Here is a 21,193-nt window from a genome sequence, read left to right on the forward strand (position 1 = left end):
GGCTTTCAATGGTTTATTACAGTGGAAAATTCCGAGAAGTGATTAGGAATCTCACAAACAGAAAACCAGAGCAGACCTCTGCAATGAGATCAGGCAGCTGCCTGGGTCCTCACGTCCAGACCCCTGTCATAGATCAGAGCTACAAAATATGGTTTCATTTCTTACATTTTGTATCAACTCTAGTTTAACATCAGAGGTTTGTCTTTCCTTACCCTCTTTTGTATTTACATTTCTTCTCTCTTGCACTGAAAATCTTGGCTCCTTATACTACCAACACAGTACTTCTTTGGGTACTTCCAAATTACTTTCTAATATGTCCACTAACAGTAAACCTACTGAGTGAAGTTTTAAAGCCATTTGGCGTTCTTTTTGCCTTTAGGCTACGTCCTGCACTAGACAGCCCATCAGAGAATTTACTGTATTTGAGAGTTTTGTGAAATCTGTGTTTTCTCTCTGTGGTTATAGAACCAGTTTGTATGCGGTGGGGTTCTTTCTATTGTATTTGCGTTTCGTTTCAGGGCTTCCTCTTTTTTATTTTCTCTCTGGTTTACTTTTTTTTTTTTTTAAAAGATGCAAAATTTTGTGTACCATATGTAAGGTCAAAACCATACAACCAGGTCTATTTAAAGAAATCTTGCTTGCTAACACATTTTCTCCCTGCCATTTCAAATGATCCTCTATGCGTAACGGTTTTTACTAATATCTGGCTCATCTTATAGGTTTCTTTTTCTAAAAATGAGTTTATACATAGATATATATACACTCATATATATATATAAGATATATGTAAGTATATTTATAATCTATGTATTCTTTTTTAAAAAATTTATTTGAAAGAGAGAGAGAGTGGGGAGGGACAGAAGGAGAGAATCTTCAAGCAGACTCCCTGCTGAGCACGGAGCCCAACCTGGGGCTCGATCCCACGACCCATGAGATCACAACGTGAGTCAAAACCAAGAGTCGGGTTCCCAACTGAGTGAGCCACCCAGGTGTCCCTATAGGTATTCTTATTTTCCTTCTTTCTTCACAAAAATATGTAGCATATTGTATCAGCATCTTAGGGCTGCCATGACAAAGTATTACAAACTGGGTGGTTTCTAACTATAGCAATTTATTCCCTCACCATTCAGGAGGCTAGAAGTACTTTCTTGGGGCTTGGGTGGGGGGGTCAGTCCCATGGCTCGCTCCTAGCAGCAACCTGCAGTGTTCCTTGGCTTGTGGAAGCACGACTTCCGTCTCTTGTCTCTATCTCTGCATGGGCTTCTCCCACCAGCCCCCAACCCCTGTGTGATGTCTCTCTGTATCCAAATTGTCCTCTTCTTTATTTTTTTTTAAGATTTTATTTTATTTATTTATTTGACAGACAGATCACAAGTAGGCAGAGAGGCAGGCAGAGAGAGAGGAAGGGAAGCAGGATCCCTGCTGAGCATAGAGCCTGACGTGGGGCTTGATCCCAGGACCCTGAGACCATGACCTGAGCCGAAGGCAGAGGCTTTAACCACTGAGCCACCCAGGCACCCCCCAAATTGTCCTCTTCTTATAAGCAGCCCTTGGATTAGGGTTCATCCTAATCCAGTAGTAGGACTTTACCTCGACTACAATTGCAAAGATCTTATTTCCAAAGAAGTTCACATTCACAGGTACTCTATGGCATTAGGACCTCAGCATCTCTTTGGAAGATGCAATTCAACTCATGACACATATTACATATAATCCTTTACACCTTACATTTTTCACCTAATGACATCTCCTGGAACTCACTTGGTATCAGTTCACAGAAATCTTCCCCATTTTTTTTTTTAAATTTTATTTATTTATTTGTCAGAGAGAGAGTGGGAGAGTGAGCGAGCAGAGGCAAAGGGAGAAGCAGGCTCCCCGCCAAGCAAGGAGCCCGATGTGGGACACGATCCCAGGACGCTGGGATCATGACCTGAGCCAAAGGCAGCCGCCCAACCAACTGAGCCACCCAGGCGTCCCCCCCATTTTTTTTTTAATGGAGGCATCATACTCCATTGTTTCATTCAATCAGCCATCTACTGATAGATGCACGGGTTATTTCAAATCTTTTGCTACTAAAAGTAATAATTCATTAGTATTTCATATCAGGGAAGGGTTTCTTTGAATGTAAACACAGCACAGGTATTGATAAATTCTTTTCCATAGGAGTTGTATTATTTTGCACTCCCACTAGTGAAGCCTAAGGATGCCCATTTCTTTATCACTTGCTATCACTGTGTTTCTTCAACTTTTTGGATTTTTGACTATCTGAATAGGCAGAAAATGATATCTCTCTGTAATTTTAATATGCCTCTCTCTGAGGAGTGAAAGTCAGCCTTTTTTTACAAGTGGAAGGACATCAACTTTCCTTTTCTTTGAATTCTCTATTCACATGCTCTCCCCTTTGGTATTTGGGCTTTTCTTTCCATTTTTTAAAAGAGCTCTTTATCAATTAGGTGATTCTGATATAATTTTGTGAGATAAATTGCAAAGATTTCCTTCTAGGTTTTTAATTTGTTTTGTGACTTTTTTTTTTTTTTGCTTCAAAAAAGTTCTTTTTATCTTTATGTAGTCAAATTTGTCAATATTTTAGAATTGTCTTTGATGTTTCTGGATTTATAATCATAGTTGGAAAGACTTTTCTCACTCCAAGTTTGTAAAGAAATGATTTCTTGTTTTCTTGTGTGGTTTCACTTTTTACATGTAGATATCTGGATTACTTGGGCTTCATTTCGATATCCCTTATGAGATATGGATTCAATTTTGCCTTTTCCCAAATGGCTCTCTAGTTATGCCAACAACATTTATTAAAAACAGTATATTTTCACCATTGATTTTAGGTGTCACCTAACTTTGCACATATAATTGTCTTATTCTGAATTTTCTTTTTTTTTTAAGATTTATTTATTTATTTGAAAGAGAGAGCACAAGTGGAGAGAGGGGCAGAGGGAGAGGGAGAGAATCTCAAGCAGACTCTCCTCCCCCAAACCCCCGCCTCCTGAGTGCAGTGCCTGATGCAGGGCCCAACTCACAACCCGAGGATCAGTACCTGAGCCCAAATCAAAGATGGACCTTTAACTGACTCAGCCACCCAGGTGCTCCTACACTGAATTTTCTATTCTATCATTCCATTTCTATTTATGTACCAATGAATATACACTTTAAAAATTGTAGCGTCTTTATAAAATGTTTTGGTATCTTATAGGTCTAGTTCCTCTCATTTAGAATTAATAGTCTACTTTGGGGGAAAAATAAGTCCAGGTATTTATTGCAATTACATTAAATTTATTTATTAACTTGGGAAGAATTAACATATATATGATATAAAGTTATCCTATCCATGAACGAGGTATGCCTTTACATTTGTTCATGTCTACTTTCATGCCTTTGAAGAGTAAATATTTTTCTTTAAGTTTATTCCTAAGTTTTTTATTGCAACTATAAGTATGAGTCCCCTCCCTTCATATCATCTCACTAGCTATTCTTCGAAAATAGGAAGATAATAGATTTTCGTTAGTTTCTTATATCACGACTTTAATCAATTCTCTGAATTCTGCTACTATTTTTAGAGTGATTCTCTTAGAGTTTCCACTTATGCTATTATATAACCTGCAAATAGAGATCATGGTGTATCTTCCCTTGTAATTCTCATGCCTGTATTCCAACGAGGAAGAAGGAAGAAGACTGCAGGTTTAGGTTTCCCCGAAATCAGAGTGAGTCAAAGGCTTGGGTAGCAGAAGGAGCTTATCTGGGAGGTGGTCCTAAGAAGCCAAGTGAGGGAGTAGAGACAGTGAGGGAAGGAAGGAAAACCTACAAAGAGGTTTTGGTGGTTATTGGTGTGGACACATGGACTCATTCTACCTAGAGACCGCCTAAGGAAGCTCACAGAATGTTTCTCACAATTGCTCCACCAAGGGATGGGAAAGCTGAGATATTTATCTAACAAATCCTCCGATTCCCTGGTTGAAGACTTCTCTGAACGCTGGGGCGCTTCTCTGGGGCGCTGAACTCCAGCATATACAGGCTGCCACACACAAGGACTAAGTAAGCTCCCAGAGAAAGCCATTAAGCCAAGAAGCAGAGCGGCGTGGGCAGAAGTGGGAAGCTGTCAGTGTAGATGGGTTAACTCGGAGGTACACCTACAAGATCTGCTACAGAGACAAAGAGCAAAAGGAGCATGACAGTGAATCGTTCCCCCCTCCCTTTTTTTTTAAGTCTTTCTTAAGAAAAAAGATTTTATTTATTTATTTGGGAGAGAGAGGGTGCATGCATGAGCGGGAGTTGGGGGTGGGACAGAGGGAGAAGTAAGCTCCCCAATGAGCAGAGAGCCCAACGTGGGACCCAATCCCAGGACCCCGGAATCATGACCTGAGCTAAAAGCAGACATTTAACCTACTGAGTCACCCAGGGGCCCAATCCGTTCCTCTTTAAGGAGCTCTCCTAAGAGTGCTATAGAGTGCCTTCCATTTATGTATCATTAACTATAACTGAGTCACATAGGACTACCCCTACCTGCAGAGCATTCTGAAAAGGTATTTATCTGGGTTGTTATGAGCTGGAAGTTGCTAGCACTGCCTGTCCCACCAGCTTGACAGGCTTTTTAAAAGATTTTATTTATTTATTATTTGACAGACAGAAATCACAAGTAAGCAGAGAGGCAGGCAGAGAGAAAGGGGGAAGCAGGCTCCCTGCTGAGCAGAGAGCCCGAGGTGGGGCTCGATCCCAGGACCCTGAGATCATGACCTGAGCAGAAGGCAGAGGCCCAACTCACTGAGCCACCCAGGCAACCCTTGACAGGCTTTTTAAACCGTTGCTATATTTCCTGGTTCAGTCTTGAAATGCAAACATATTTTTCCTCTAAATCTATTTATTACTAAAAAATTATTTTAGTAATAATAACGTTAATAAACAGTGAAGAGAATCATTTATTTTACAGTTAATTTTGCCCCACATCGTTATATTCCTTACCAATATACCAATCTCTACTTAAGTTTTTGGATTCTTGATCTGTCTTAGACTGAGAGAGGTAAATGAAGTCTCCTGATGCTAATGTTTCTCTGTGTTTTCTTCTTTTCTCTCCTGTGGTCCTTCCCGTAAATGTCGAGGCTGTGTTAGTATACAGACATTTATAACTCTTAGATCTTCACTGTGGATTTCTCCTGTTATTGTCGTAAAGCACCCTCTTGTTTAAAGATTTTAGCCCTGCATTCAGTCTTGTCTTCTGTTAAGAGCATTATCTGATGGCTCATTTTTACTGGTATTTTTTCCCCATACGCCTTTGTCCACACACTATTTTCAACATTTTATTTTTATTTTTTTTTAAGATTTTATTTATTTATTTGAGAGAGAGACAGCATGAGCAGGGGGGAGAGGCAGAGAGAGACGGAGAAGCAGGCTTCATACTGAGCAGGGAGCCCAACGTAGGACTTGATCCCAAGACCCCCGGGACCACGACCTGAGCTGAAGACAGACATTTAACCCACTGAGCCACCCAGGGGTCCCCAAAAAAGGCATCATTATTTACAAAATATTTGTATTACTGTCATAGACACACTAAAAAAGGGACAGTTTTAGGGTGCCCTACAGACTCCACCAGTGTGAATTGTGGGGCTGTAAGAAAGTTGTTTCATATTGACTTCTGAAATCAGAATAAGAGCTAGCCAATACTATTTACATGGGGAGATAACACCCTCCGCTATTTTCATTTGTAATGGAAACAGCTGACCTTTAAATGACTATCCCTCTATAAGACATTCAACCGTTTAATCATACCTGGGTTTCTGGAAACTGAAAAGAAACAGCAGAATCAAGAGTCCTCTGTCAAGGATGAATACCCAACTTTTGTAGCAACATGGACAGGACTGGAAGAGATTATGCTGAGTGAAATACGGCAAGCAGAGAGAGTCAAGTATCATATGGTTTCACTTATTTGTGGAGCATAAGAAATAACATGGAGGACAAGGGGAGATGGAGAGGAGAAGGGAGTTGAGGGAAATTGGAAGGGGAGGTGAACCATGAGAGACTATGGACTCTGAAAAACAACCTGAGGGTTTTGAAGGGGCGGGGGGTGGGAGGTTGGGGGAACCAGGTGGTGGGTATTAGGGAGGGCACGGATTGCATGGAGCACTGGGTGTGGTGCAAAAACGATGAATACTGTTACGCTGAAAAGAAATAAAAAATTAAAAAAAAAAAAAAGAGTCCCCTGTCTTCCAGCTCTTCCTTCACTCCTGGGTAAGGTTAGGGTTCCCTGACACTCTGACAGCAGACTCTCAGTTCAGGATGGCCCCAAGCAATTTACTGTGGAACAATCACAGCAAAAAGAGCTGAAAAATCAGCGCAACTTTGCTTCACCTACGGCTGTGAAGGCAGCGGTGAGGGCAGGTTCTGACGGAAGTGTAACTATGTATCCAAAAAATAATCTTTACTTTTTTGATTACCTGCTGTGTGCCAAACACTCTCACTAACCCCATCACTACCCGCCTTGGTGTACATAAATAAATTAAGGTGGGGAACCTTAGTGAACAAACTTTTTTTCCAAAAACAGGGTGAAGATTCCTTAAGAAATGAAAAATAGAGCTTCCCTATGACCCTGCAATTGCACTACCGGGTATTTACCCCAAAGATACAAATGCAGTGAAAAGAAGGGCCATCTGTACCCCAATGTTCATAGCAGCAATGGCCACAGTCGCCGAACTGTGGAAAGAACCAAGATGCCCTTCAATGGACGAATGGATAAAGAAGATGTGGTCCATATACACTATGGAGTATTATGCCTCCATCAGAAAGGACGAATACCCAACTTTTGTAGCAACATGGACGGGACTGGAAGAGATTATGCTGAGTGAAATAAGCCAAGCAGAGAGACTCAGTTATCATATGGTTTCACTTACTTGTGGAGCATAAGGAATAACACACAGGACATGGGGAGATGGAGAGGAGAAGTGAGTTGGGGGAAATCAGAGGGGGAGACAAACCATGAGAGACTGTGGACTCTGAGAAACCAACTGAGGGTTTTGGAGGGGAGGTGGGGTGGGGGGATGGGTGAGCCTGGTGGTGGGTATTGTGGAGGGCACGTATTGCATGGAGCACTGGGTGTGGTGCATAAACAATGAATTATGGAACACTGAAAAAAATTAAATTAAAAAAATAAAAAAGGTTTATTTATTTTTGAAAGAGAGCATGAGCAGGGGGGAGGGGAGGGAGAAGGAGAAGCAGATTCTCTGCTGAGCAGGGAGCCCGATGCACAACTCGATCCCAGGACCCTGAGATCCTGACCTGAGCTGAAGGCAGACGCTTAACTGACAGAGCCACCCAGGTGCCCCCCCACCACCTGTTAACAAACTTAAAGATAATATGGTTTGAACACATAGACTAGATCACGACGAAGCCTGCATCTGACTTGACAATTAATTCTTAATTTCCTAAACCAAAATAACCTCCAAGTCTCTTTTTCTTCTTTTGAAGATTAGTTTTCTCGGGCAGCTAGGAGACAATAAAGCTATTAATGTAAAAATTATTATGTATTAATCAATACATTATTAATTTAATAATGTAAAAATATCATGTATTAATTAACTGGGCCCCTCTGGACTTCTTTTTAAGTGAGAAAAACAATCCTCTCTTTTAAAAACCACTGTTTTTTTTTAAATACCACCACTTTTTTTGAGTTTTTATTATGCATAGGCTGAGATAATCCTGATGCTGAAAATTTAACATTAACTAGTGCCTATCAAATATAACAAAAATATAACAAAAAGTAAACATCTAGTGATGTGCCTAATTGGGTCCACAGAAGCATTTTACGGCTTGCTCACACCCAAACGCCTTGGCCGTTACCAAGGCGAGACTGCAGGCACCACACCATGGTGACAAGGACAGGGACATCCATGGAAATGGACATCCCACCCTGACTTCGGCAAGAAAATAGGTTGTATTGAGAGACTGCTCAGAGGGTGTTATACGGATCAGTCTGTGTGAAGCAGCTGGCGGAAACTGTGGTAGAAGCAAAAGAGAAAGAAGAAAGGCAAGTTTTCTTTCTTTCTTTTTTTTTTTTTTAAGAGATTTTATTTGTTTACTTATTTTGGAGAGAGAGAGACAGTGCATGCACCTCCAAGTGGGGATGGGGGAGGGAGTGGGAAAATCTCAAGCAGACTCCACCCCAAGCACAGAGCCCAGCATGGGGCTCGATCCCACCATCCTGAGACCCTGACCTGAGAAGAAACCAATAGTCAGAGGCTTAACCAACAGAGCCACCCAGGCACCCCAATGTTTTGGGTTTGTGTAAATGCGTAAATCCAAGTGTGTACTTGAGCTGGCTGCTGGTTAGTCGAAATGAATGACTGGTTCTTACAGGTTTGTTTCCTTTGCCTATCAATACCTCTGCTAAGGACTGGTTTTTGGCTTGGGAGGCAAGGATTTTAGGATCTTAGCCGTCAAACACCTAGAGCAAAACCATTGTCCTCATTTAAGGCTGCCAAGCCATGGGGAGACGACCTGGAGGACATAGAGAAGGGGCTTTCAATATAAAGTGGACTAAATGATATATATTTTATAACCCAGATCTGACATATATTGAACTCTGTTCACTGAATAGAGAGGTAGTAACCTTTTTTAAAAAAGATTTTTATTTATTTATTAGAGAGAGAGACCGAACACAAGCAGGGGGAGAGCAGGGGGAGAGGCAGGAGGTGAGGCAGGGGGAGAGGTGGGGGGAGAAGTCCCCACTGGGCAAGGAGCCTGATGTGGGACTTGATCCCAGGACCCCAGGATCATGACCTGAGCCAAAGGCAGATGCTTAACAACTGAGCCACCCAAGCGCCCTGACAATACTCTTTTTTCACACTCATGAAACATTCACAGAAACCTCAATAAATGCCAAAAAAAAAAAGCAGAAATCATGAAGATATAATTCTCTGATCACTAAGCAAATGGATTGAGAAGGCAAAAACACCCTGTTACTTGAAACTTTAAAACTCTCATAAAGCTCTAGAGTCAAGGAAGGTACCAAAACCAAAATTCTGGTAACGCTACATATTTGTCTCTGTGGAACACAGCTAAAGCAATCCTCAGAAGCAAATTTGTGAGGCCAAATGTTATATTAATAAATAAGAAAGGATCAAAATAAATTAATTAACCACCCAACTCAAGAAGACTCGGGAGGGGGGTTAAATCAAAAGCCAAAAAAGGACAGAGGAAAAATGAATTGAGAAACGTGAAAGCAGAAAATACTAAAATTTAAAATGCAGAAATTACCTCAATGAATAAATTTAACCAATTAAGGGATGCCTGGGTGACTCAGATGGTTAAGTGGCTGCCTTTGGCTCAGATCATGATCCCAGGGTCCTGGGAGTGAGTCCCACATCTCCCTGTTTCAAATAAATAAATAAAATTTTAAAAAAAATTTAACCAATTAAGATAGGTAAACTACTAGCTAACCTGATTATGAATGAAGAAAGCACAAATATACATAATATAAAATGCAAAGGAAAGTGAAAGAATCCCAAGACACAATTTTGTTCAATTGTCTGCAAATAAATTTTTTTTAAATATTTTATTTATTTATTTATTTATTTGACAGAGAGAGAGAGAACAAGTAGGCAGAGAGGTAGGCAGAGAGAGGGAAGCAGGCTCCCCGCTGAGCGGAGAGCCTGATGTGGGGCTCGATTCCAGGACCCTGGGATCAAGACCTGAGCCAAAGGCAGAGGCTTAACCCACTGAGCCACCCAGGTGCCTCTGCAAATAAATTTAAAAATCCAGATGAAATGAAAACTTTTTCTAAGAAAATACAATCTGCTAAAATTGGTAAGAGAAACGTCTAAACACTATGAAAAACTTAAGAAAAAGGAAAAAAATATTTAATTGGTAGACTCCCAAAGAACACTGGGCCCAGAAAACTTCACAGGCTAATCTTAACTAAAATCTCGGGAAACAAACAGGTTCTGATGCTTTTTAAAAATTGTTCCAGAACAGAGACAAAAGAGAAAAGCTTCCAAATTCTAGTAGTAAAAGTACCATATGCTTGTTACCAACAATGGACAGCAACAGCACAAAGAAAACTGCTGGTAAAAATCAATTATGAGCATTGATGCAAAAAATGTTGAGTGAAGTTCTAGCAAATGGAATTCAGAGGTACCTTAGAAGAAATAAGAGAAAAATAGATTTCCCCCCCTTAGGGCTGCAAAAATGATTCCACATAATTTACCATGTTGGAAGTGGTTGGGTGCAGCTGATTGGTTCATTCAGCTTCTCTTTTGAGTCCTTTTGAAAAGCAAACACAAAAGCAAATCTAGCTATTAATTGTCAGGTTTGAGCAGGGCTGAAAGCCTGCCAAATCCAGGGAAGAACTACCGTTCTCTCCATCACATCTCATTCCATAACGCCTACTCGCTGTGGATCATACAACGCCAAAAATTTAAGCAAAATTCATCGCCAACCAATTCAACTCAAATTCTTTAATGATTTCCTACGCAAAGAATTTGAGAACCTCACTGAATTCTTAACTACATAAACCCGCATTTCACTTTTTAACCACCAGGTGTCACCTGAGAAACAGTAAGCAAGAGCCTACACTTGATTATTTGCAAAAGAAAAATAATTTTCATTTTTTAGGCATCAAAATTAGAATATCCTTATTAGGACATATCAGCCATAGGGGTAGGAAAGTGTATGAAACATAGATGAATAAAAACATTTACACGTATTCAGATTTTCAAATACAAACTGACATTTCTTCTCTTAAATCGATGTCAGTTTTTTCCAAACGTTATACAAAAATCTAGGAGTTCTTTTTAGAGAAAGTCACTGGAATAGTTTTTAATGCTATCAATTTCCATGTGATCTAAAAAGACAAAACTCACCTACTCACAGCAGAAGGTAAAACAAAAGAATAGAGACGAGTAACTCTGAAGTTCATGAACTCATTTTTTACCTACAACCCCAGCCCCTCTTCTGTAATCTATTATTTTCTTCTGTGTGTGACCAGATTCCTTCCATGACCCGTAAAACCCTGCATGATCTGGCGCAGGCCACCTTTCCTGCTTCCGTTTCTTTCCCTCCTGGCTCTCCAGCCGCCCTGGGTCTCGTTCAGATCCCAGATCCCAGATGCCACCATCCTTTTGCACATGTTAGGGGCTTCGTCGGGAATGAGCCTCCCAACCTCCCTTCATCTTATTAGTCAGGAACCTTCCAGACACAGTCTGAATGTCAGCTCCCAAGGAAGCCTTCCTTGGCTACCTCTAGTGCCATTTAAATTTGGAGTCCCTCCATTCCTCTTTTCCTTCACAACAGATGCCACCATTGGTTATGATCTATTCGTGTGACTATATGAGCTGGAGGGGATCCTCCTCCACGGGGCACCCTTGTGTCTCTGCCATTAACCAACAGCCCTTAATACATATTTGCTGAAAGAAAGAATCACTGAATACAGATTACCATGTTTGCGTGCCTCCCCCACTAGAAGGCAAGCTCCGGGAAGCCTCATCTTTCCAATCTGTGTCCTGTTGCAACTCCAGGTCTGATAGAGATGCACAATTAGCATCAATGTTGCTAAATGGATCCATGAATCAATGCATGCGTATCTAACAGCGCAGTGGGACTATTTCACAGCTAGCTGGAAGGGCGGAGCAGCTCTCCCACCCGGAGGGGGGCTCAGAAGGGGATTTCTCCAGGCACTGCCATGATGTCTCACAGGGACTCTGATTGGGACTACTCAGTCATCCCACAAACTGTATGCATTCATTCAACAGCTTTTTCCTGAAAAACCATTACGTGCCTGTTACGCTGGTTAAAGCTAGGGCTACAGAGCGAAATGAGACACGGTCCTGGCCCCCAAGAAGCTGGTCATCTTTGAGGGAAGACGGGCCAGTAGAGCCATCACTGAAGTCCACTGTGACCCACGTATGCTGCACAGTGTGTTACAGGAATACACAGCTCGACAGAAATTAAGAGTTGTGGTCGCAGGTCTTCGGGAGTTTCCTTGAGGAGGAGACACACCCCTAGCTTAGTTTTCAAGGATGAGAAGCATTGAGTTGTAGAAATAAGAGAAGAGGAAGCAGAGCTTTTGAGAAAACAGCTTGAGGAAGGGCACAGTGGTTGGTTTAGGGAACCTAAAGAAAGTCAGCACGTCTCTAACCATGAGCCTGTTTCAACCACAAGCTAGGAGACTCTCCAGGGTCCTGAGCGAGTTGGCAAGCGAATTCCTCCATCCCCACCCTCCCAATCCCAATCTCCCAACGAGAAACTCTCCTTTTGCACATAGGGCAACACTAAACGACAGACAGTAGGAGAGAAGCCTCCAGCATGAGCAATAGCTATGGCGAGCGTCTCTTATTAGTCTTCCAGGGAAAATAATTGAGGCTGGTCAAGGAGACCCAGCTAGGAGCAGGGAGAATGCGTTGCATCTGCCACAAGCTGCTCTTCCAAGCGTGGGTTCCCTAAGAAACCAGAGCCCAAGGCAAAAGCTGACGAGTTGTCCCTTTGTAGGGAGCTGCAAGCCCAGGGAAGTGAGAGTGAGGGAGAAGGAAGTGAGTCCGGGGCAAATGCAAAAGAGGCCACAGTCAGCCTCTTACTGGTTGCGTGAGGTTAATACTCCATCTCCCGGGATGGGTTCAGCAAGACCAAAAAACTGCTGCATCTCAAGGCAGGAGAGAGGAAGAGAAAGGAATTTCTCTGCTGGCTGTTTTCCACTGCCTATGTCCCATGGGGTGAGAGCCTGACCCAGTGGGTCATTAAGTCTCCTGGCAAGGAGTGTCTTAGCCTCTCTGGGCATCTAGCAGAAGCCCGAGTGATGCTACTTTACCCACGGGAGCATTTGACATGGTTTTTTTTTTTTTTTTTTTTTTTTTGGCCACCCATTGCTTTTCAGCCCATTTTATATTTGGAGAATGTCCTGATTTTGGAGCACTTGCTCTCCAAAGCAGTCAGAAGCCCCCGTGACATCTTTGATCTGAGGATGGAGGATCCAGGTTCTGCCAAATCAGACCCACCTCCTGGGGACCTCTAGCAGAGGCCATGGTGGCAGGGGGAGGGAGAGGCAGCCCCCTCTGGGGACCACAGCCAGAGGTGCTGGCTGTAGCCTCCAGTGCCCTCCACTGAGAGGTGAGAGCTGGGCTGTCCCCACCCTAGGACAGTGGGGTGTCACTCAGAACCATCCTGCTGTGTAATGTGCCCGTGGCTCCTGGTCTCGAAGCATCCGAGGCTGATGCTATGGCCCTCACTGAAGCCCTGACAGCTTACCTAAAACCTGTAACAAACTTCTTTTTCTGCTTCAACTAGCTACGGTGGGTCTTGCTTCCGAAATCGAGAACCCTGAAAGATTCGCAGAACCTAAAAATAAATCTGAGGTTGTCTCCAAGTTCTGGCAGACCTCTCACCCACGATCTGCTCGTTTGCAGGGAGCGGGTCTCATTGATTTCCACTCCACATGCTGTAATCATAGGATTCTCGGGCCTTAGAGGCAGAAGGATCCTTTTAGAGACCACTGTATTTGATCCCTCACCTTTGGCTCTGAGCAAATTTTTCATATCACCACATCCTTCACTCGAGAGAACCGAGTTTCTGCTGAAACAGACAAACAAGGTAATTTATTCCGGCAAAATATCTTTGTGCCAGTCATCCAACGTGGAGGGCCGAAAGGGCACTCTTGGGAAATTTTATTTGTGTGAGAGACAGGTGAAGGACCTGCAGGCCATAATCTAATTTAGTCAGACACTTCTGGCAGGAAAAAAAAAAAAAAATCAGTGACCTATAAATCTGTAATTTTCCTGCAGTATTTAGCGAAACCAGGTCACTATTTCCAGCCCCGAGTTTGCTCCCTGGTCTCTTAGTGTTGAGCTATGTCACGAATTTCCTTTTGATAATGTTGATTCGTAAGTTGTGGGGAAACCAAAAATGTAAGGTAAAACCCACCAGAATCTTTGGAGAGTGGGACTCCTTAAAGTAACCACTTATGTCCCAACTGTATTATACTAGGATCACAAATGATTATAAGAGTGGTGGTAATGTTTTCCCTTCTTGCCCATTAAGAAGAAGATGGTGGAATTTACTTTTGATTTGATTTAACTTCCCTCTTGAGGGGAAGGTTTTCATGGCCAATGGCTGCCAACCATCTTTGCTTTAGAGCTATTGGATTCCCCAGGGTGGCTGAGGGAGTGAGTGTGGGTGTCAGGTTGGGGTGTGTTTCAGAATCACCAAAGGATACTATCACCACTCTCCTTCCCTGCGGTTCTCCTACACCACTCTTTAGGTTAGGATGGCAAAGGAACAGAGTACTCTACTAGGTTTAGGATAGGCTACCCAGAAACATTTATTTTATTTTATTATCATCTTATTATTTTATTTTATTTTGAGAGCGAGTGTGTGCATATGAGCAGGTATGGGGAGAGGGTAGGGATAGAGGAGGAGGGAGAGGGAAAGAATCTCATGTAGACTCCCTGCTGAGCACAAAACCTCCCTCGGGCTTCGATCTCAAGACCCTGAGATTTTGACCTGAGCTGAAATGAAGAGTCCTGAGAGCCCAGAAGACTTTTTCAGTGTTTGAAGTAAAAAACCAAACCAAACCAAAACAAAACAAAACAAAAACCCACAAAAAACAAAAAACCAAAAACGACCCACAAAAAACAACCCGGGGGTGGGGGGAGGGTTGTAAAAAAAGAGTCCAATGCTCAACTGACTGAGCCACCCAGGTGCCCCTACCCAGAAACATTTAAATGCATTAGCTGGTCAGATGGCCGTATGCCAGAGAACACATACAGAACGCATAGACATATTTTTTAAATTATTTATTTATTTGACAGAGAGAGAGAGATCACAAGTAGGCACAGAGGCAGGCAGAGGGAGAGAGAGAAGCAGGCTTCCTGCTGAGCAGAGAGCCCAATGCGGGGCACGATCCCAGGACCCTGAGATCATGACCTGAGCCGAAGGCAGAGGCTTTAACCCACTGAGCCACCCAGGCGCCCCTCACAGAGACATATTTTAAAAAAAACAAACTAAACTGGTACAAGAGGGGATACAAGTGAATCATTCTTGCAGAAGTACGTCTAATAAATTCATAAAGACGTGCTTCTCTAAAGGAAACCATTCTGTGATCGCTTTTCTGGGAGTATTCTGCTGCTCCGTTCCTCTTTGCCTGGGGCCCCTTGAACAAGTTCCAGGCTACTTTTCCTGGCCCTGAGGGATGTGCACCCCCACTGAGAACCACTTTCAGGAGGACTGGCTGTTCTTCAGTGGCGTGGATCCTACCCTCCGTGTGTTGGGCCAAAACCAAACTGAGCAGAATTAACTTAGGAAAAATAGAGGCTAGGTCTTGCCATAGGTGCCCTCCCTTGTCCCTTGATTTCAAGTGGCAATTACTAAGTTTGTGTGCATGGGATTCTAATCCTTCATCTGAAACACCATGCTCAGTAGGCAGGGGTCAGTATTTTCTGGCTAGCTTGCAGGCAGGGGCACTGGCTCTCACCAGCGGACGGTGGTATGTAGAAGCCAGGTGTGTACTCTCTGGACCAAAGCACCTGAAGAGCTATGTACCTTCCCCCACTCTTTCCCTTTCTCTGTCTTCTGGCTGGATGCCCACAAACGGGCTGACCTCCAACCGAGCGGGAACGCCCTTCAGCCTGGCCTTGGGATGGTTCTGTTGGAACAGAGCCTCCGCCCTCCCTCGCTCCCACCTTGTACTCGGGACTTCACATAAACAAGAAATAAACTTCCCTGATGCTGCATCACTGAGATTTCAGGGTGTGTCTGTTACATTATCCAGCACATCGTAACTCACAGAGCTACCGGCCTTAGAAAAACTCTTGCGCTCAGGAACAGATACGTGAGTATCAATGACAGCACCGTTCGGGGGGCTCCCCGCCGCTGCCTGACTCCTGAATCAATCAATACAGCAATTAGATCTTCAAATTAAAACAAACTGTAGCACTGCTCACTCAGAGGGAAATAAGTGGGAAAACACAACTCCAGTTGGCTCACACGATGAAACACGGCAGAGGGGTCAGAAAGGAAGAGACTCCAGGTCCATCGAGAGGGGGAGAAGATCTCAAAACCAATAATGATCAGAAGAGGCAAGCTACAGAGGAATGTGCAGAGGATGATACCATCGGACAAAATTTTTAAGCACACGAAGCAACATAATATTATTCACACTCATATGCCGATATAGTAAAAATACCAAAAACATGTATGGAAAGGAGCATTTGGGTTGGGATCAGCATAAGGAAAGGCAAATGGGGTGGGCAGGGAGCTTTAGCTGTAACTGTAATTGTTATTCTTTTTTTTTAAAGATTTATTTATATATGTGGGGACGTGGTAGGGGCAGAGGGAGAGAGAGAATCTCCAGCAGACTCCCCACTGAGCATTGAGCCTGACGTGGGGCTCCATCCCAGGACCCTGAGACCAAGACCTGAGCCGGTATCAAGGGTCGGATGCTCAACCAACTGAGCCACCCAGGTGCCCCTGTAACTGTTACTCATTTTAAGAAGGTGGGTCCTTAGCATGGTTAGATTCTAATGCTGAGGTTTGAGGGGTCCCTCAAAACAGCACCCCTCTTCCCGCAGAAGTTCTGAATCAAATAAAAGAAAGGTGACGAGTCAGAATGATCAACAACAAAAGATCACATTTATGACTAAGTTAAACAGATGACGGAAATGTGGAATTCTGGAATTCTAAATACTGACCCCCCTCCCACCCCCCGCCAAACAGAAGCGCTGCTCCAGTCACCAACAGGGCTGTACCCCCAAAGCGATCCCTACATGGGCACCTTTGAAACTTGGCTTGTTACGTGGCACAAAGCCATGGAGAGATTACAGTCTCGGGTGGCAAACACGCTCTGAAGAGGAAGGAGGGAGCATTGGACAACCATCGCCATGAGTAATTCCGGTTCGTAAACCTGCCAGGGAAGGCACTCTACCTCCCATGACAAAGAAACCAGGACTGTGTCAGTCACTCGGCATCCTTCACAGAGAAGGAGATCTTAGGACGGCAGAAGAATGCACCCACTGTCTCCCCAGCACTAAGCATCTCCTTAAAATCCTGGAGGTGGTTACACAGGCATCTGTCAGATTATTTTCTAGAGTCGTCTGTGTATTTGAAATGTTTCATAATTAAATTTTAAGTTAGAAGAACCCTTCGTGTGGGGGCATCTGGATGGCTCAGTTGGTTAAGCATCTGCCTTTGGCTCAGATCTTGATCCCAGGATCCTGGGATCGAGTCCCGCATTGGGCTCCCTGCTCAGCAGGGAGCCTGCTTTTCCCTCTCTCTCTGCACCACACCCCCACTTGTGCTCTCTTGCTCTCTCTAGTAAGGGAATAAAATCTTTTAAAAAAGAAGAATCCTTAGTGTCAATGCCTCATACCTCTGCCCAGAAGCCCTCCTCTGATGGAGAGCATTCTTCAATGACAATGCTTCATTTGCATCATGACCCACAGTGAGGGACTAAAGCACAAGGAAGACCAAACACCTTTGCTGGCTTTGTAAAAAGGAGCCCTTTGAAGGCTCTAGAGTTTCACCCAGTGGGTCTGACCACTTCACTTTTGAGAAACAGCCAAATGACCCATAACATCGTCTTGATTCAGATTCAAGTTTAACGGACATTTCTCAACTAAGAGGGAGACCCCAGGAAAGTGGTTGAGTGCTTATGGACCCCAGAGTGGGGTCCATAAACTTGCTGACCTACTAGCTGTGGCAACAGTGGGAAAATTGCTTACCTCCGTTGCCTTTTGTTTCCCTACCTGCCTGGTCAGATTGTGTGTCAGGTTTATTTACGTATTAAAAAAATTTTTATTGGGGCGCCTGGACGTCTCAATCACTTAAGCATCTGACTCTTGATTTCAACTCAGGTCACGATTTCAGGGTCGTAGGATGGAGCCCTGCACATGGTTCTGCGCTCAGCGGGGAGTCTGCTCGACATTCTCTCTCCCTCTCCCTCTGCCCCTTCCCCTCTTGTGCATGTCCACACTCTCTCTCAAATAAATAAATCTTTTTAAAAAATCAGTAACCTCTTCAACCTCACCCACAGCAACTTCTTCCTAGAAACATCGCCAAAGGCAAGGGAAGCAAGGGCAAAAATGAACTATTGGGATTTCATCAAGACCAAAAGCTTTTGCACAGCTAAGGAAACAGTCAACAAAACCAAAAGACAACTGACAGAATGGGAGAAGATATTTGCAAACGACATATCAGATAAAGGGCTAGTATCCAAAATCTATAAAGAACTTATCAAACTCAACACCCAAAGAACAAATAATCCAATCAAGAAATGGGCAGAGGACATGAACAGACATTTCTGCGAAGAAGACATCCAGATAGCCAACAGACACATGAAAAGTGCTCCACATCACTCGGCATCAGGGAAATACAAATCAAAACCAAAGTGATATACCACCTCCCACCAGTCAGAATGGCTAAAATTAACAAGTCAGGAAATGACAGGTGTTGGTGAGGATGTGGAGAAAGGGGAACCCTCCTACACTGTTGGTGGGAATGTAAGCTGGTGCAACCACTCTGGAAAACAATATGGAGGTTCCTCAAAAAGTTGAAAATGGAGTTACCCTATGACCCAGCAATTGCACTACTGGGTATTTACCCTAAAGATACAAATGTAGGGATCCAAAGGAGCACGTGCACCCGAATGTTTATAGCAGCAACATCCACAATAGCCAAACTACAGAAAGAACCTAGATGTCCATCAACAGATGAATGGATAAAGAAGATGTGGTTCATATATACAATGGAATACTATGCAGCCATCAAAAGAAATGAAATCTTGCCATTTGCAATGACGTGGATGGAACTAGAGGATATTACGCTGAGCAAAGTAAGTCAATCAGAGAAAGATAATTATCATATGATCTCTCTGATATGAGGAATTTGAGAGGCAGGGTGGGGGATTGTGGGGGGCACAGGAGGGAAAAAATGAAACCAGATGGGACCGGGAAGGGAGGCAAACCATAAGAGACTCTTAATCTCATGAAACAAACTGAGGGTTGCTGGGGGGGGCGGGGGGTAGGAGGGGTAGGGTGGTTGTGTTATGGACACTGGGGAGGGTATGTGCTATGGTGAGTGCTGTGAAGTGTGTAAGACCTGTACCCCTGAAGCAAATAATACATTAGATGTTAATTTAAAAAAAAAATAAACAAATTTTTTAAATTGAAGTATAATCAATGTACAATATCCTATTAGTTTCAGGTGTCCACCACAGTGATTCAATATTTTCACACATTACAATACGATCCCTCTGATAAGTGTGGTCACCACCTATCACCTTACAGAGTTATTACAATATTATTGACTATACTCCCTAGGCTGTACTTTTCATTCCCATGCCTTATTTATTTTATAACTGGAAGGTTTGAACCTCTTAATCCCTTTCCCTTGTTCTGCCTGCTCCGCAAGACCTCTCCATCTGGTAACCAGCCCCTTGATTCCCGTATCCATGGTTTGAGTGAGGTCAGGGTGTACATAAGGTCCCCACACCTAGCAGAGACCAAGCAACCTGTAAACAAGGCTCGCGTTTTCTAAGATACAGGTGGGCTCTCCTTCAGTGTGCGCCCTGTGGAGAACGCAAAATGTGCCACTCCACGAAACATGAATCTTTCTAATGCACCAAATACATAAAAAGCCATTTTATGTTATAAACGCCATTTGGAAAATACGTTTTGCTCCACGATGAGGACAAATGCCCTGCATTTATTTCGCTTCCGTAAAAATCCGAGTCCAATCCTTTCGGTGTGGTAAAAATGTGATCTTCCCGGAAGACACGCATCTCGTCTGCCCCACTTTGAAATTCTCCCTCAAGTCTGCATCTGTGTGAAATTCAGAATTCTCGCCAGAGTTAATATTCCCTACGTCTGTTCAGATAGATGTTAAATAATTCACCTGAAGAATATTGAAGATTAGTCAAGACTATAATTCTTTTGGATATTTTGCTTGACATTCAGAACTTCCATTTTAAATTCTGGAATTAAATTTTTTTTTTCCTATTTGATAACTGCCTGTCTCGCTTCACCAGTACGTAAGGTCTGTGAGAGCCTAGAATTTCACCTGGGACGTAATCGGTAGTTAAGAAGTCACTGTTCAGGGTGCCAGGGTGGCTCAGTCGGTTAGGTGTCTGCCTTCGGCTTGGGCCATGATCCCAGGGTCCTGGGATCAACCCCCACATCAAGGGATTGAGCCTGCCTCTCCCTCTCCCTCTGCTACTCTTTCTCTCTCAAATAAATAAAATCTTTAAAAAAAAAGTCACTGTTGAAGAATGAGTAAATGAACAAGTGAATAAAGCAGCAAGGCCTTTACTGCACAACTGAAAAAACAATGTATGAAGTAGAAAGGAAGGGCTCTACTTAGGAGCTTGTTACATCAAAATGCATTTTTTCCTCTAAATTCAATGGATTCCCTTAAATTCTGCCTTTAACTTGTGAAGTTCATCTAGAGCTTTCCACATATATGGACCTGTGCATTTTATGTTGTACGTTAATTTAAATATTTTCAATGAGATATCTGTGCACAGTTGTCCAGTGCACTGGACATGCTTGGTCCTCAGAGCGGATCTGGAAGGGCCCCATGCTTGTTTTCACTGCAGCCTTTGTTTGCCCTGGTGTAGGGAATTGAAGGGGCTGTTTCCATCTCTCATTCTGTGCGGAATGTTTATTTAATTTCTTTTTAAGATTTTATTTATTTATTTGACAGACAGAGATCACAAGTAGGCAGAGAGGCAGGCAGAGGGAGAGAGAGGGGGAAGCAGGCTCCCTACTGAGCAGAGAGCGTGATGTGGGGTTTGATCCCAGGACCCTGGGACCATGACCCAAGCCGAAGGCAGAGACTTTAACCCACTGAGCCACCCAGGCACCCCTGTTTATTTAATTTTAGTACTACTGAAAAAGAACTCTGGGGGTGCCTGGCTGGCTCTGTGTGCTACTCTTGATTTCAGGGTCGTGACTGTGAGTTCAAGTCCCATGCTGGGTGTAGAGAGAACATAAACAAAACTTTAAAAAGAAACAGAACTCTCTTAGAGGGGCTTTCCAAGGGCTAAGGACATCATTTCTTCCCTACAATAATTCTACTTTTAGTTTTTGTGAAAATATTGAAGAACTACTGTCAGGTGCAAGGGTATTTTCCTTAACGGTCTTTTCTATATGTTAATAACTTTACATATATTTTTAAAATATTTTATTTATTTATTTATTTGACAGCAAGAGAGAGAGGGAGA

The sequence above is a fragment of the Martes martes genome, assembly GCF_963455335.1.
Source record: "Martes martes genome assembly, chromosome: 5".
Taxonomy (NCBI): domain Eukaryota; kingdom Metazoa; phylum Chordata; class Mammalia; order Carnivora; family Mustelidae; genus Martes; species Martes martes.